The 14,762-nt window shown below is 41.0% G+C and overlaps 1 non-coding gene across 1 annotated transcript; it reads right to left on the minus strand.

Moving 5' to 3' along the window:
- Positions 1–5,940: 5,940 nt before the first annotated feature.
- On the minus strand, positions 5,941–6,013 carry TRNAR-UCG (transfer RNA arginine (anticodon UCG)). Its single transcript has one exon. It is a non-coding gene; the product is annotated as a tRNA-Arg (tRNA).
- Between the last annotated feature and the right edge of the window lie 8,749 nt (positions 6,014–14,762).

Genomic DNA, 14,762 nt, shown 5'->3' on the forward strand with positions numbered 1-14,762 from the left:
AATTAAATATTGCGAGGATTCGAACCAGCGCTTGCAACTGCGTGAGTAAAGCTGCTTACCAAGTGAGATATATATATATATATATATATATATATATATATATATATATATATATATATATATATGAGACAGACTGACAAATGAGGAGATGAAGGAGCGTTGTAGTGTGGATGTGGATGTGATAGGAAGCGCTAGGAGAAACACACTGAGGTTGTTTGGCCATGTGGAGAGGATGGAGAGCGAGAGACTGACGAGGAGTATGTGTAAGTGATATGGAGGGGGGGAGAGGAAGGGGGAGGACAAGGATGAGATGGAGGGATGGCTTGGAGACATAGAGGTAGGATTAGGGTAGAGTCGGCGTGAGAAGGCTCCGGTGAAGCCAGAGAACTGTCAAACGGCCATATTGGTCAAGTCAAGAGGTCACGGCAAGACCTACTTGACGAAGATCGCTGTGCACTCCTACCTCTATGGCTGTGCCCATAGAGGTAACAGTCCTAATCCTACCTCCGTGGGTGTGGCCATGAGATTAAGCCTTTAATACCTCCAGCTGTGTGTCCACCTGGTATTGATCAGGGAGAATGCCAGAAACAAAGTAGACTTCATTCTACCTCTGGTTTTAGTTGTAGTTCAGCTGTGGGTGTGAGACGTTCTGTCCTAAGTTGTAACTCACCATCAAATAACCTAAGTCTCCAAAAATGCCCACCACCTGTGCCGCATTTGGGTGTAATGAAAGAGGAGATAAGAAATCTGACCCATCCATTACATTTCACCGGTGAGTATCTTTAGAGTGAATTATAATTTGTAAGTGTACATTATGTATATGACTGGAGTTAGTAAAGTCAAGCTGAATATTATTTAGAATAATAGATATAAACTTTTTTCATAATGTGCTGATATATATTATTTTAAATCATCTATCTGTCTTCCATCCTTCATTTTACCATATGTTCTTAAATGCTTCTTTTTTTTTTCATTCATTAACTACTTTCTTTTCTCCTTCCATTCATAACCTACTTTCTTCCTCATTTTTTCTGTTTGCAACTAAGAAAACACTCGCGCCTGGTCAGCGGAACCAAGTCAGACAGCTGTCAAAGGGGTCGCCGCCATGTTGGTCGAGTCAGGTCTGTCGGCCTCACTCTGACCTACCCGTGGTTAATACCTTATGCCGCCTCTACCTACTCCTACCTCTATGCTTGGAGAGGTATGTGAGAGAGGGGGGTGTGAACTGGGCGCAGGGCAGTGAAATGGCGGCGGACAGGGCGACATGGATGCGATTTGTTTGTGGTCGCCTCTTACGGGATTGAGGCGTCTGGCAATAGATAAATAGATAGAAAATTTGTGTATCGATAGATAGACAGATAGATATAATCAGTAGCTCTCTCTTACGTCTCTTGAACCCTTCATTACGACAAAACCATTTTCATCTTATGCTTGATATCGCTAAGTGGTTGAATTTAAATTTAGAAGTGACGTGGTACGGAAGGCATTAGATGCAGTCTGTGGTAACCCCTTCACTACGATATATATATATATATATATATATATATATATATATATATATATATATATATATATATATATATATATATATAAAGGCGGTAACCAGGACAAAGTTGCTCGGCACAATAATCATAACTTTGATATCATATATGCATAAAATCGTTTAGTCAAAATGTTTCGTTTTTAAAGTAACGACGTATTATCGTCTACGTTGCTGGTTGGAACTTCTCTATATCAGGTACCCTTGCGACGTATTTTTATTGTCATTGCTAGCGATTTTTTTTTTTTTTTTTTTTTTTTTTTTTTTGAGCTTTGGAGAGACTTTTCGAACTGGAGAGGACAAAAACAGACCTCACTTTAGCTCCCTTGTAAAGATGGGTTTCGAGTTTCTTAAATATTAGGAAAACGTATGGAGGGAATGGATGTCGATTGCCTGTCTCCTTTGGGTGAGAGATCGGCCCATTTGAGGCTTAATCACGTGAAGGTACTGTACCAAGAACAAAAGAAAAAAAAAGTGACATCACTCTAATTAAAGTGTTAAGAAATATCCAGCCATGTTTAAAATCGCAAGGAAGATGCTTCAGAGAAAAGGATGCAGCAAAGAGTTCTGTTTACTACTCAAGATGTTTATAGCCTAGTGTAAGCATGACTTGGGTGAATATAGAAGAAGAAGAAGAAGAAGAAGAGGCAGAAGAAGAAGAAGAAAGAAAAACAGAGAAAGAAGGAAAGAAAGAAAGACAAAAACTAAGTGTGGGATAGCAAGGAAAAAATCACTTGACTGCAGCAAGAAGAGAAGTAACTAAAGACGTCACCGCAAATAATTAAGTTGTTGCCATAGTGAAGGTGGAGCCAGTGGTGAGTTTTGTTACGTGACCGACATATTTATAGCCTAGTGTAAGGTTTAACGCTGGTCTGCATATAACATCAAAGTGGCGACTAATTGACGCTGATGACCCGCTGGTGTGTGAGGCTCGTCATGCATGCAGTAATGGTTGTAGTCGTCCTCGTTGTCGTCACACCCCATGACCTCGCCCGAGAGCTTCTTCGGTCTGTCTCTCGCAGCCCAACTCCCTACGTTCACTGTTTTCAGTTTCGCATCCAGTTATCATCTTCCATCCTCCCCACATGCCCAAACCATCTCAATCTCTTCCTCATCACAACACCAATACGCTCGTCTCTCTCTCTCTCTCTCTCTCTCTCTCTCTCTCTCTCTCTCTCTCTCTCTCTCTCTCTCTCTCTCTCTCTCTCTCTCTCTCTCTCTCTCTCTCTGAGAAAAATAGGTCAAAGATTAAAGTCACAGAGTAAGATAAATATAAAGTTGTTATTCGATTTACACCAAAGTTTGTGGAAATATTGAAGATAAGGCAAGAAGAAAAGGATTCGATATTGAAAACAATCATTCAAATGTCAAGTTACAGAGAAAGGTCGAATGCCAGAATTACACGGCAAGGTCAACTCAGTTTTGATCTGATTTAAACCAAACTTGGCGGAAAGGTTAAAGATCAGGCAAGGACGAAGGGATTCAATTTTGAGAAGTCAGTCAAAGGTCAAGGTCACAGGGCAAAGTTAAAATCTGTGTGTGAACAAAATGATTAAAACTTTTGACCGGATTTCGATCAAACTCGGTGAATGAGTAGTGAAAGGTCAAGGTCACATGGCAAGGTCACATGAAACAGTTTTTATCCGATGTAGACTATACTTTGTGGAAGGATTCAGGTTAAAACCGAGATAAAGAGATTCTGTTTTGAGAATAAACACTCGAAGGTCAAAGTCACAGGGAAGGGTGGCAGTCATCTCGGACAGTTTTAATTTGATCAGAACAAATGTTGGTGGGAGGGATAAGAGTTAGGCCAGAATGTGACTTAATTCGGTTTTGAGCGTACCATGTCCAACCACAGGATAAAGTCAAATATTCGACCTTTAGATAACTGGTGAGCGTGGGTACTACACTTTCATTTTTTTTTTCTCTCTCTCTCTCTCCTCATCTTCATCATCACCATCATCACCACTTCACTGCATGAAAGAGGTTGCATCAAGATTTCTTCACAATGACCTACTGTTAGATGGACTGTGTTAAATAGAAACTCTGGTATTTGATTTACTATTTTTTTCTGTCTACTGTAAAAGGTGTGTTGACTTTTGCAAATTAATGTTTTCAGACTGCGAATGACAAGCCGAGGTCATTCTTTCTCACACACACACACACACACACACACACACACACACACACACACACACACACACTGGGCTAAAGGTCAGCAAGAGATGGCGGGATATACTGTATATTGAGAGAGAGAGAGAGAGAGAGAGAGAGAGAGAGAGAGAGAGAGAGAGAGAGAGAGAGAGACGGGAACGAACTTACAAAGAAAGATAAATACCAGGTCTTTTGGCCTATAATGAGGTTCTCTGCTGGTGTAAAACTACTTATTCTAAAGGTCTATCCAACACTTTTGAGAAACGGATTAAAAAAAAAAAAAAAAGAGTTTCTTCCTTGACATTCACACCCTCGATGATTATGAGCAAGCGAGCGCAGCGAGCGAACCGATATTTATTCTATGTTCAGCTGAGAAATGAGCTACCCGACACAACACTGCCCGACCACGATGGTGTTCAGAGACTAATAACTTTTCTTCTATGTGAGATGGAGAAGAGATTCTTCCAGCAGGTAGCAGATACATTCAGTGTATTTTGTTTTTAGTTATATATTTACTCTTGAGACCAAAGAAACGCCTTAGATTCCCAGCTTTCCAAAGGAATGTACCTAGGGCTTTAATTGACATGCTTCACTATGAAATCGAATAAAGAAAGATTTCCTCTTGTACTACTGTGTTTTCTTGCATGAATTCTAACAATTAAATATCGGATATGACGCTCATAGTTTCACATGAATTTCTTTCTATGTGGGGGTGAAATTAGCAAGGGTAATTGTCCCATTGCTAGGTTTTATCATTCGATCAATAGACAAGCGTTTACCGACGCAGGTCGTTGACACGGCAGGTCGGCAGCAGAGAACTGAACAGTGCACATTGATAAATGCTACGGCGCATCGCTATATGCACATCCAGAGAGAAAACGTGAGAGAGAGAAAAACTGAATAAGTCCTTCTGTTATTGTACAGCTGCCTTACCAGAAATGTACAAACACACTCGTTCGCTCGTCACACACCCACAAAGCGCACTCTACTGGTAATAGCCAACTAAGAAATGGTACACCATGGTTACTGGAAAGACATGGCACGGGAAGTATTTATTGGAAAGATATGATATGCACTATAAAGTCTCTAAGCTACAATTCTTGAGAGAGAGAGAGAGAGAGAGAGAGAGAGAGAGAGAGAGAGTAAAAGAAATAGTTGCAGAATATTGCTCGTAATTAGATGGTTACTTCATTTATGTCAACCTGGAAATATACAAAAAAAAATTGATGTCTTTAATGTCGAGATCTATATCTGGTCGAAATATAAATCGCTCTCTAGTTCTCTGCATTTATAACTGTTACTGATAGTTTATTGCAGTGTTCCGCAGTGTTATTTAGTTGTACTAACAAATTTTCATGGTTTAGCAAAGTTGGTTCGCTGCACCTCTTGGGTAAGTCCAGGGATCAGTACTGTGCACAATATTCAAGTTGGGTCTAAATAGTGAAGCATAAAGTTTGGAGATTATTTCAGGTGTATTATGAAGTTTCATGTGATAAAGACTTACATCGTATTAACCTTACTACTTGCTGCTGTTCGCTGTTTAAAATAATTATTGATAGTAACTACTAGTTCTCTTTCGTCCTTAACTCCCGTCAACGGCATATCCAGTATTCGGTAGAGACTTGTATTTTGTCTCCACCAAAGTGACAAATTATACTTTTATCTGGGTCAGAATTCATGTCAGTTTTAACTCCATTTCATGAACTTATCCCAGTTTTTTGTCTGGATTTACCGACCCATCCGGTAACTGCCATACCTCCGATTTCCGTGTCGCCGGTAGGTTCTCTGACCTTAGAAACGAGTCTATTTTTAGGTCATTGACATAATTTTAAAAAATGGTCTGAAATCTGATCCTTAGGACACTCTGATAGTTACTGCTGACAAGGCAGATGATTCGCCATATATCACTACTCGTTGCTTTTGGTTCGTTAGCCAGTCACACAGCCATGATGAACATGCTGTTCGAAGTGGCCATGAGCTTTTAACCCTGTCATGCTTGGGACAACTCTAATATTGTATTCCACCTACCCCCAGACGATTTTATTCATGTGAAAATGTTTCTTAAAAGCCAGGGAGGTAAGACTGTCACCATTAACTATCTCATGGTCGAGACAAATGTCGTATTCTCTTCATGCCAGGCTAACCGCAGACGGTTTTATTCGGCCGAGTATGGGTCATTGAGACTGAGGAATATGGATTACCCATTAGCGTTAAATGGGGAAGGTTATCAAAGGCAAAAATATTATCGACCGTGACAGGACTCGAACCTGCAATCTTCGGATCCGAAGTCCGACGCCTTATCCATTAGGCCACACGGTCGCATGTGTAGGTGAGGGGGGAGAGAAGAAAACAAAGACGAAGTTAAAGTTCTCCAGGGAAAATATGATACTTGTTCATGCATAATAATCAACAAATTTATATTACTTATTTTCCGTTCGACTTTTAATAGGATCTCGAGCAAAATCATGTGATGGCAGGATGACTAAAATGATAAAAGGGACTTAGCACTGACAGGAATATTGTAAACTATCTGTAGAACCGTATGTTTAAGTGGCGTAGGAGACTTTCTAACATCTTTTCTTAGCGGTTCATCATACTCATTATTCCACATTATTTCCCTTTATGCTACGTATTATTAGTATCGATGTAATTTGCTTCGTACTAGAGGATGGAGAGGTGTAATGGCCAGAATACGTCGATAAGGTGGAGGCGTTACGAAATATGCTGTGCCACCCCAGCCCCGTGACTTTCTTCTTTATTCTCTCTTTTTTTTTCCTTTTTTTTTTCTACAGCTAATTTCATTCAGCTGAAGATGGTCTTCGCAATTGGGGGGGGGGGAGGGTTAGCTAAAAACCTTTATCTATTCATCACAGTAAGTCTCCCCTCAAAGCTGAATAATATCATGTGGAGTAGGATGAATGAATGAAGAAAATACGACATAGAAATTAAATGTCATATTTTTCTCCTGAGATCACCACATCATTACGATTATGCATATTTACATCATTTTTTCAGTCTCCAAACGATATCATTCACATCTGGAGATATATATATATATATATATATATATATATATATATATATATATATATATATATATATATATATATATATATATTTTTTTTTGTAATGGAGGAAGTAGATGCGCCTAGCTTTCAGTGACTTATTCAGTACGAAGGGTCACAAGCAGAATAAACTACTCTGACCTTAGCTAGAACAATTTGAACCCATTCTGCCCGAGGACATACTTGCATTTTGTTCTTGCTACCACCAGGCAGTATTCAGCTAAACATGGAGATTTCGAACTGGAGAGGCCGAGTGTAGCCATCGTTAAATATTTTCAGTAGGAGAGATCTTTTCCAGCTTGAATAAAATCGTCTGGAGAAAGCAAGAATAAAGCTAACGGCTTCAGTCTGATGACATTTTCTTGCTACCATCAGCCTATTTTATTCAGTTCTGAATATAAAAGGAGTTAAAAAAATATATCTATATATCTATACTGAAGAGCTCCAGATCGAAGTCTCTTTGACGTATGAATGAAATCGTAAGTACAAAACGGACGGGAGAGATTAAAATGACGTCATCGGGTTGAACAGATTGAAGACCAAAATCCGAAGGTTTGTGTAACGAGGTGATGATGGTGTGTCTTGGGGGGAGGGGTCGTTACTGAGTAGGAACAGAAAAAACCAGGAGGGCTTTACTTCCAGAACCGCTGCTACAGGATGCTTCGTTAGGCATTAAGTAGATATAAAATACTAGACAGCTGGATAATCAGATAAATAAACCTGTTTTGCCTTTGTCGTTTGGAGTAAATAAGAAGCAGTCATGCAGAGAGAAAGCGACAGACAGACATACAGGAGAGAGAGAGAGAGAGAGAGAGATTTGCAGCATCGTCAACTGAACAAACTAAAAAGTATATTTTTAGAGTGTTCGTTTTTTTTCTTTAGCTTTACTTTTATTCGCTTTGTAGACTTTCACCATCCAATTATGATTTTTATGTAGAGAGAGAGAGAGAGAGAGAGAGAGAGAGAGAGACGGTTGTGGCTATGTGCGAGTATATGTAAGTGGCGCATGTGTACGTGTCTACAGTAGGTGTATGCTTGTTAGCCAAAGCATACACACACACATAGACACACACACACACAAAAACAAAAAAAAATGTTCGAGATGAGTCCAGTTACTAACGAGGAGAACACATGAATAATTCCACTTGTTATTAAATTATTTACGACTGGTTTGAAGTACGGTAATATTTTTCATTGTGAAAATTAATTCACCTGTAGTTTATCGTGGCTGTGGTGTTGTTACTGCGTGCAGGAAAACAGGGAGTGAAAGAAGAGAGAGAGAGAGAGAGAGAGAGATTAGATAAGGGACTGAATGAGAACAGAGTGACTAATCTTTTCAGTAACGTTTAAAATCATTATATTTTTACTACCTTCAGACAATTTTATTCGGCTCAGAAGAAATCATTACTGACTGATGGGATAATATTATGTTCACCTGTTCAGTACGATGACGTCTTTGTTATTTTCTAACGGCAGCCAGACGACTTTGCCCAAGTATGGAAAAGTCCCCATGCCCCCTCCCTCCCAGAAAAAAAACAAGGTGAGCTCTTAGTGGTAAAATGAAATGGAAAGGGTGTGTGTGTTCTGAGAATGGGTGTTCTTATTAACTAGGAGATATATTCTTGAAAGTCTTTTTGATACAATTTTGGGATCTCTCTCTATCTCTTTTTCTCCTTATTTTTTTTTCTCTCTCTCTCGCGCGCACGACGCCCTAATGTAACGGTACTGACATGAATCAGCACTTACTAACAACACACACACATACACACACACGTCCGTGCTCGCATCAAGCATGCATTCACACAAACAGACGCACACGCAGGCTTCCATACGCGCCACCCACGCAGCTTCCCGCTTCATTGAAGCCACTGACACACAAGGCAATTAAGCCCTTCTCCTTCATGACCTCATTGTAAAGCACTTGCAACCACCCACGCCACTCCTTGTAACCCCCACCCACGCCTCTCATATTCATCCACACTCACATCCACACCCACCTATGACATTCACAGACACGCATATCAACACCCGAAACAAGACCCACCAACCTGCAACACTCATTCACCCACACCCACCTCCCCCACAGACACACTCCAGTAGGTGCAGTGTACATACTTTCCCTTTAAGGCAGTCATATGACCTGTTTCTTCGCTGTCCGCCCACACCCTCTTATCCCATCTCTAATTCACTGAGACAGGTGTTCCCGAAGCTAAATAAAGTTACCTGTCGATTACGAGAATAAGACAAGACGTCGCCTTTCTGGAGTGGTTAGTATCTCTCCCATTCCATCTCCCATCATTTATTACAAATCAGACTCTCTCTCTCTCTCTCTCTCTCTCTCTCTCTCTCTCTCTCTGTTACACACACACACACACACACACACACACAAAGCCACTTAACGCCCACGTTCCTTGTCAATAAATCAATCACCAACACACACACACTCATTCAGCCACTTACTCCACTTCTAACGCACTTAGATCTCCGGCTGTGCCCTTCGCGTCTACCCACGCACTCGAGTTATCTTTACCCCAGTACCGAGATGACATTTATACTCTTAATTTCTTCCAGTGGTGTACCGTTATCAGAGACTATTAGGGGCTATGCTAAGATATATTTCTCTTCAACAGGAAGAGCATGTTTTCACTCCTGTTTGTATGATTGTTTGTTTGTTTGTCTGTTAGCAGGGGTACTCAAAAACTATAAGAGAGATGTGGACCAAATTTGGAGGGTAGATAGCCCATGTCCCAGGGAACAATCGATTAACTTTTGTGACCGATCTGAATCGTGTTACAGATTTTGGATCCGGAAAATATTTTTGTGAAACTCTAATCAGTGATGAGAAAACCTAACCCATTATGAAGTGGTTTGGAAATTACGTTGCCCTTGCCGGAGAGATGCGCTCCAGTGAGTGTCCCTCCAGTTAATCATTTGACAGCATTAAAAAAAAAAAAAAAAAGACGTCATGGTACTGGAGTAAAATGCATCCATCTTGAGCCAAAAACACATTCATTAGAACTTCTGTTTCTCGTTTAGTACTTAACCCCTTCAGTGCCATGATGCTTTGTTTATTCTCCCTGCCGGCAGACGATTTTATTTTGCCCAGGGAATAACTTTTGTACTGAAGGAGACAGTTCCATATTGCCTCTTCAAAAAATAGTGTCCATTGTTTTATATTGTTATTATATACCACATGATTGTACTGTAGTTTCACAGGGTATACCTTCCATAGTCAATGGATTGAAAACAGTTTCGGTCAGCCATTTATTTGTGGTACGGTGGTTAATATATATATATATATATATATATATATATATATATATATATATATATATATATATATATATATATATATATATATATATATATATACACACACACACACACACACTTTATTACGTAAAGTTTCCACTTAGATTAAATCATAAGGCAATAACAAGAATTAAGCCAGCGTCGTACTGGAGGGGTTGCGGGAATTGTTTACCTTCGATAAAAGTCGTCCGGGTGACAGCAATATTATAACAAATAAAGGAACTCATCATACTGAAGAGGTTAAGAACTGAGGAAGAGGTTAAGAAGTACTAATTTGTGTGTGTGTGTGTGTGTGTGTGTGTGTGTGTGTGTGTGTGTGTGTGTGTGTGTGTGTGTGTGTGTGTGTGTGTGTGTGTTTTAACGCCACATAAAGGGATTTAAAGCACTCTCCTTCAGCCAAGCACACACTTTCGTATGTCCACACCTATTTCACAATAGTTAAGCGTCATAAGCAGACCTGTACACTTTCTCAGAAACACTACTCACTCTCCTAAACATACACCTCCATTGCATTTCACACACACACACACACACACACACACACACACACACACACACACACACACACACACACACACACACACACACACACACACACACACACACACACACACACACACACACACACACACAAAAAAACCCCCCAAACAAAACTATCGTGACACATCATTTTACACTCCCACATTTTCTTTCCCGGTAATGTACATATTCACCCCCTTAAACACACTCTCCCCTTAACCTACTCTCCCTTCCACTCATTTCCTCCCTCCCACACTTGTTTCCCAATTTCCGCACGGTTCATAACGCCCGCTTTCAACCACACTTCCCTTCATGCCCCACTCCTCTCGCCAGCTACCACACTCCTTACCCTTAACACCACCTTTATTTTCACTGTATCACAACCTCTCACGCTTCACCTTTCTGTCTTCACACCTCTCTCGTTCAGAAAAATTCTCCATAAACATATACATCAACTCTTATCGATCCTTTCCTTTTTTCCTCACTTCTTTCCCCAGGCACATCACTTTTTTTCTGAAGCTTCCACTTTTTTTCAGGTTCTAACACCTTCTTTCACACTTTGCGATTTTTTCCAACCTGTCTCACACATGGAGTTCTTCTTACACTAAGGTACTTTTACTTTTCCCTTCTTTACCTACACCCCTCTCCAGCCTTCCCCCCCTCACTTATTTTCACTAATATATCTACTTTCACATACTCACAGCTTTTCTTGCATTTCCTTCTCTGTTTCCACATCTCACTTTAAAAGCTCTTCCTACGCTTATACCTTCACGCCCACACACCCCTTCTCGCGCCACTCTTCCCCCCAACAATACTACTTCTTCCCGTGCTCCACTGTTTATTTTCTGTTTATTTTCACACACTAACAGCCCTTATCAACCTTTCCTTCTAGCACACATCTCTCACAATTTAGCTTTTCCTACGTTTATACTTTCACCTTCATATTTCCCGTCTTATCCCTTTCCCCTCTCCCGCCAGCTATCACACTTCTTCCTTTGTTTCTTCGTCTAATTTCACTCTCTTATAGACTGTCTCGCTTCAGGATGGTATCACGCCGGTCTCACACTTGTAACTGCTTTCACACTTTGCAATAACAGTTCCCTTCATACTTCACTTATTTCCCTCCTCACATCCATACTTGCACTTTTAATTAGACACCATCAGCCTCTCCCACACTTCACTCTAACTTTCCTCACCTTTTTCAGAATTCTAATTGCTTCCACACTCGTACTTTACCTACATACTACTCTCCAAACACCACACTCCTCTGCAATCACCCATATTTATATTTTTACTACTGCGTATACAAATAACCTTCCTTCACTGCAACCCCAATTTTCACACTTATTTCTTACATCCAGCTCTTTCAGCACTTATACATTCACCTTCACATTGCCCTTCATTCCCCACCCTTCCCTCTTCTTAACACTCATACTCGTATTCACGCTTTTACAGCCTATCTTACATTTCACTGCTTCCACACCAAACACAGATAGCTAGTTCCACACTCATACTTTACCTCCATACTTCCTTTCATACCCTCTTTATCCACTCACCCTTATATTTTCAGTATGTACGATACATTTTCACGCACTCAGTTTCACCCACACTTCGATCATTATTTCCATACCATATAACTAAACTTCCTTTTATAGCACTAACTCCTTTCACTCACCCACTCTTTACTCTCACTTCAACACTCACATTCACATCATGCACTTACAATCTCTCCCTCTTTCCCAAGTCTTGTTTTCTCACCTGTCTAACATTTATACCGTAATTACTTCTACACTCATATCCACATCTTCCAGACTTAGGCTACACTTCCTTCCCCACCCACACACCCTTTTTCTGTCCCTTCTCCTACATTTACTTCATTCTCATCTGCTTCTCACATCCCTTCCCTCCCACCACACCGCCTGTCAGTCTACCTTCCATACACCCTACTCCCACACCATCGTAATATTCCCATTTACTCAGTCACACACACTACTGTCCACTTCCCACATCCTTGCCCTCCACCAGCTATGCATCTCACAGCCCACCTTCCACAGACTCTAACCCACGCAACTCACCTTGTTCGCCCTCATATCACCTGCCAGCCTCCATATCCTCACTCGACCCACCAGCCCACCTTCCACACTAACCTAACCATCCACTTTCCATACCCATACTTCCTTTCCTCCAACCAACCGCAGTCTCTCTCACAAATACACCCCCTATCCCACTCCCCCTCCACAACCTTGCTCACCTCCCTCACATCACTCACACCAACCCTCTCCTTCCCCACACTCATCACCCACCTTCACCTCCCCATACCATCTTCCTCACTTCCTCCTCCACACTTCCACTCACCTCCCTCACATCTCCCACATCCCCTCATCCCACACCCACCGTCATCTCCCCACACCTCCTCACCCCACTGACATCATCACCTTCCCACACTCCCTCAACCTACAGCCATTTCTCCCACACTCTTCAACCATCCTCACCTCCCCCATACCCTTTCACCTCACATCCACCCTAACCTTCCCACACACCCTCACCCTCTGCCAGGTCCACCCACCAGCAATCTGCCATCCTTGGGTGGTGAAGCGTCTCCACAACAGACCGTCATTCCTGAACCAACCACCCTTGCCCACTGACTCACACTTCCCCTGACAATTTTATTTTTACCTGACTGCACCTGCTGGAAAATTCTTGCTTTAATTTACAGTTGCATCTCTTTAGTAATTTATTTGTTCACTTTACTTCACATAATCAGCATCCAGTCTTCTTCTTTAATTCATCCAGCCTGCGGGCATTTAGGTGTGCTGACTTATCATCATCATCATCATCATCATCGCATCCATATTTCTCGCCAAAGGATGGGGTGAAGTAGGATCCAAAAGGCAAGAAAAAAAAAATACAATGTAGATCTTCATGTCGAGTAAAAATGGCCAAATAATCATTCATGCATCATTCACACCCCTTTGAATCCTAGCTTCACTTCACAGGCCAAACAACTCGAACATTTTTTTTTTTTTTTGAGGGGGGAGGATTTTTCCTTTACACTTCAGCTGTCTGATAGAGTCAAGTCCTCAGCTGTGAAAGTAAAGTAATGTATACCAATATGGGCCTTTGTAGTTGACAAGGACTCGGACGGACGCTTGAAATTTTGTTCTGATCTCTCTCTCTCTCTCTCTTTCTCTCTCTCTCTCTCTCTCTCTTGTGCCCTGTGGTGCGGAAGTGGCTAAGAGACAGTAACCTACACCTGCCTTTTCTTACCTGTCACCACTCGCAGGAAGTCTCTCTCTCCCGGTGTCGTGAGTGCTGCATATATGGGAGGTTTTGTGTGTGTGTGTGTGTGTGTGTGTGTGTGTGTGTGTGTGTGTGTGTGTGTGTGTGTGTGTGTGTGTGTGTGTAAAAGTTTGCTCTTGTGTGTGATTTTTATGTGGGTGTGATTGTGATTAGTCTTCTGTTTATCTCTTATAGTACGGCGATGTGTTTATTTCTTATACTCATGCTAACTCGAGACGATGTTTTTGAGATGATGATGGTGATAATGCTGATGATGATGGTGATGAGAGTAAAAAATAAAGTCTGAAGCTTATGGCCACCTAATCTTCAAATCTCCCATTTTTTGTAATTTTGTGATAAGACGGGTTGGACGGACAAACAATATCTTCATCTTCCTTATGAACGATATTTTGGGCAAGTTGTTGGTATTTCAGTTCTCAAGTAATACGGACAGATACCCCTAACCTTTGCACTAATCTCTTAGTTTATGCAGTTTTGTAATTAACGGACTGGTAAAATAAACACTCGCTCCAAATCTCCTCTGATTCATTTGGGGTAAGACAAGGAATGGCGTGAAAAAAAATCAAGTTTCAAGCGCAAATCCAACTTATTTAGAAAAACAAAATAATAATACTTTGCCATGCAGACGCAGGTCTTATAAATTTCCTATTCAAATGGGTCTTGCACAGGTTGATTAGGATAGGTTAGGTTAGAAATTTTGGTCTGGTGTGAACTGGGGACTTCCAACGATAGGTTTTGTGATACTGTCAGATGGTTTAAATCATAGGGGGTCTGAGGGACAAAACCCTACATTTAGGTCAAGTTAGGTTAGGTGAACGAAAGCGTCAGTAAATAAATTGCCGCGGGCGTCTAAGCAGCTTCCTTAAAAACCC

Source organism: Coenobita brevimanus, chromosome 23, assembly GCF_032717465.1.
Source record: "Coenobita brevimanus isolate Jiangsu-jjx chromosome 23, ASM3271746v2, whole genome shotgun sequence".
NCBI classification, from domain to species: domain Eukaryota; kingdom Metazoa; phylum Arthropoda; class Malacostraca; order Decapoda; family Coenobitidae; genus Coenobita; species Coenobita brevimanus.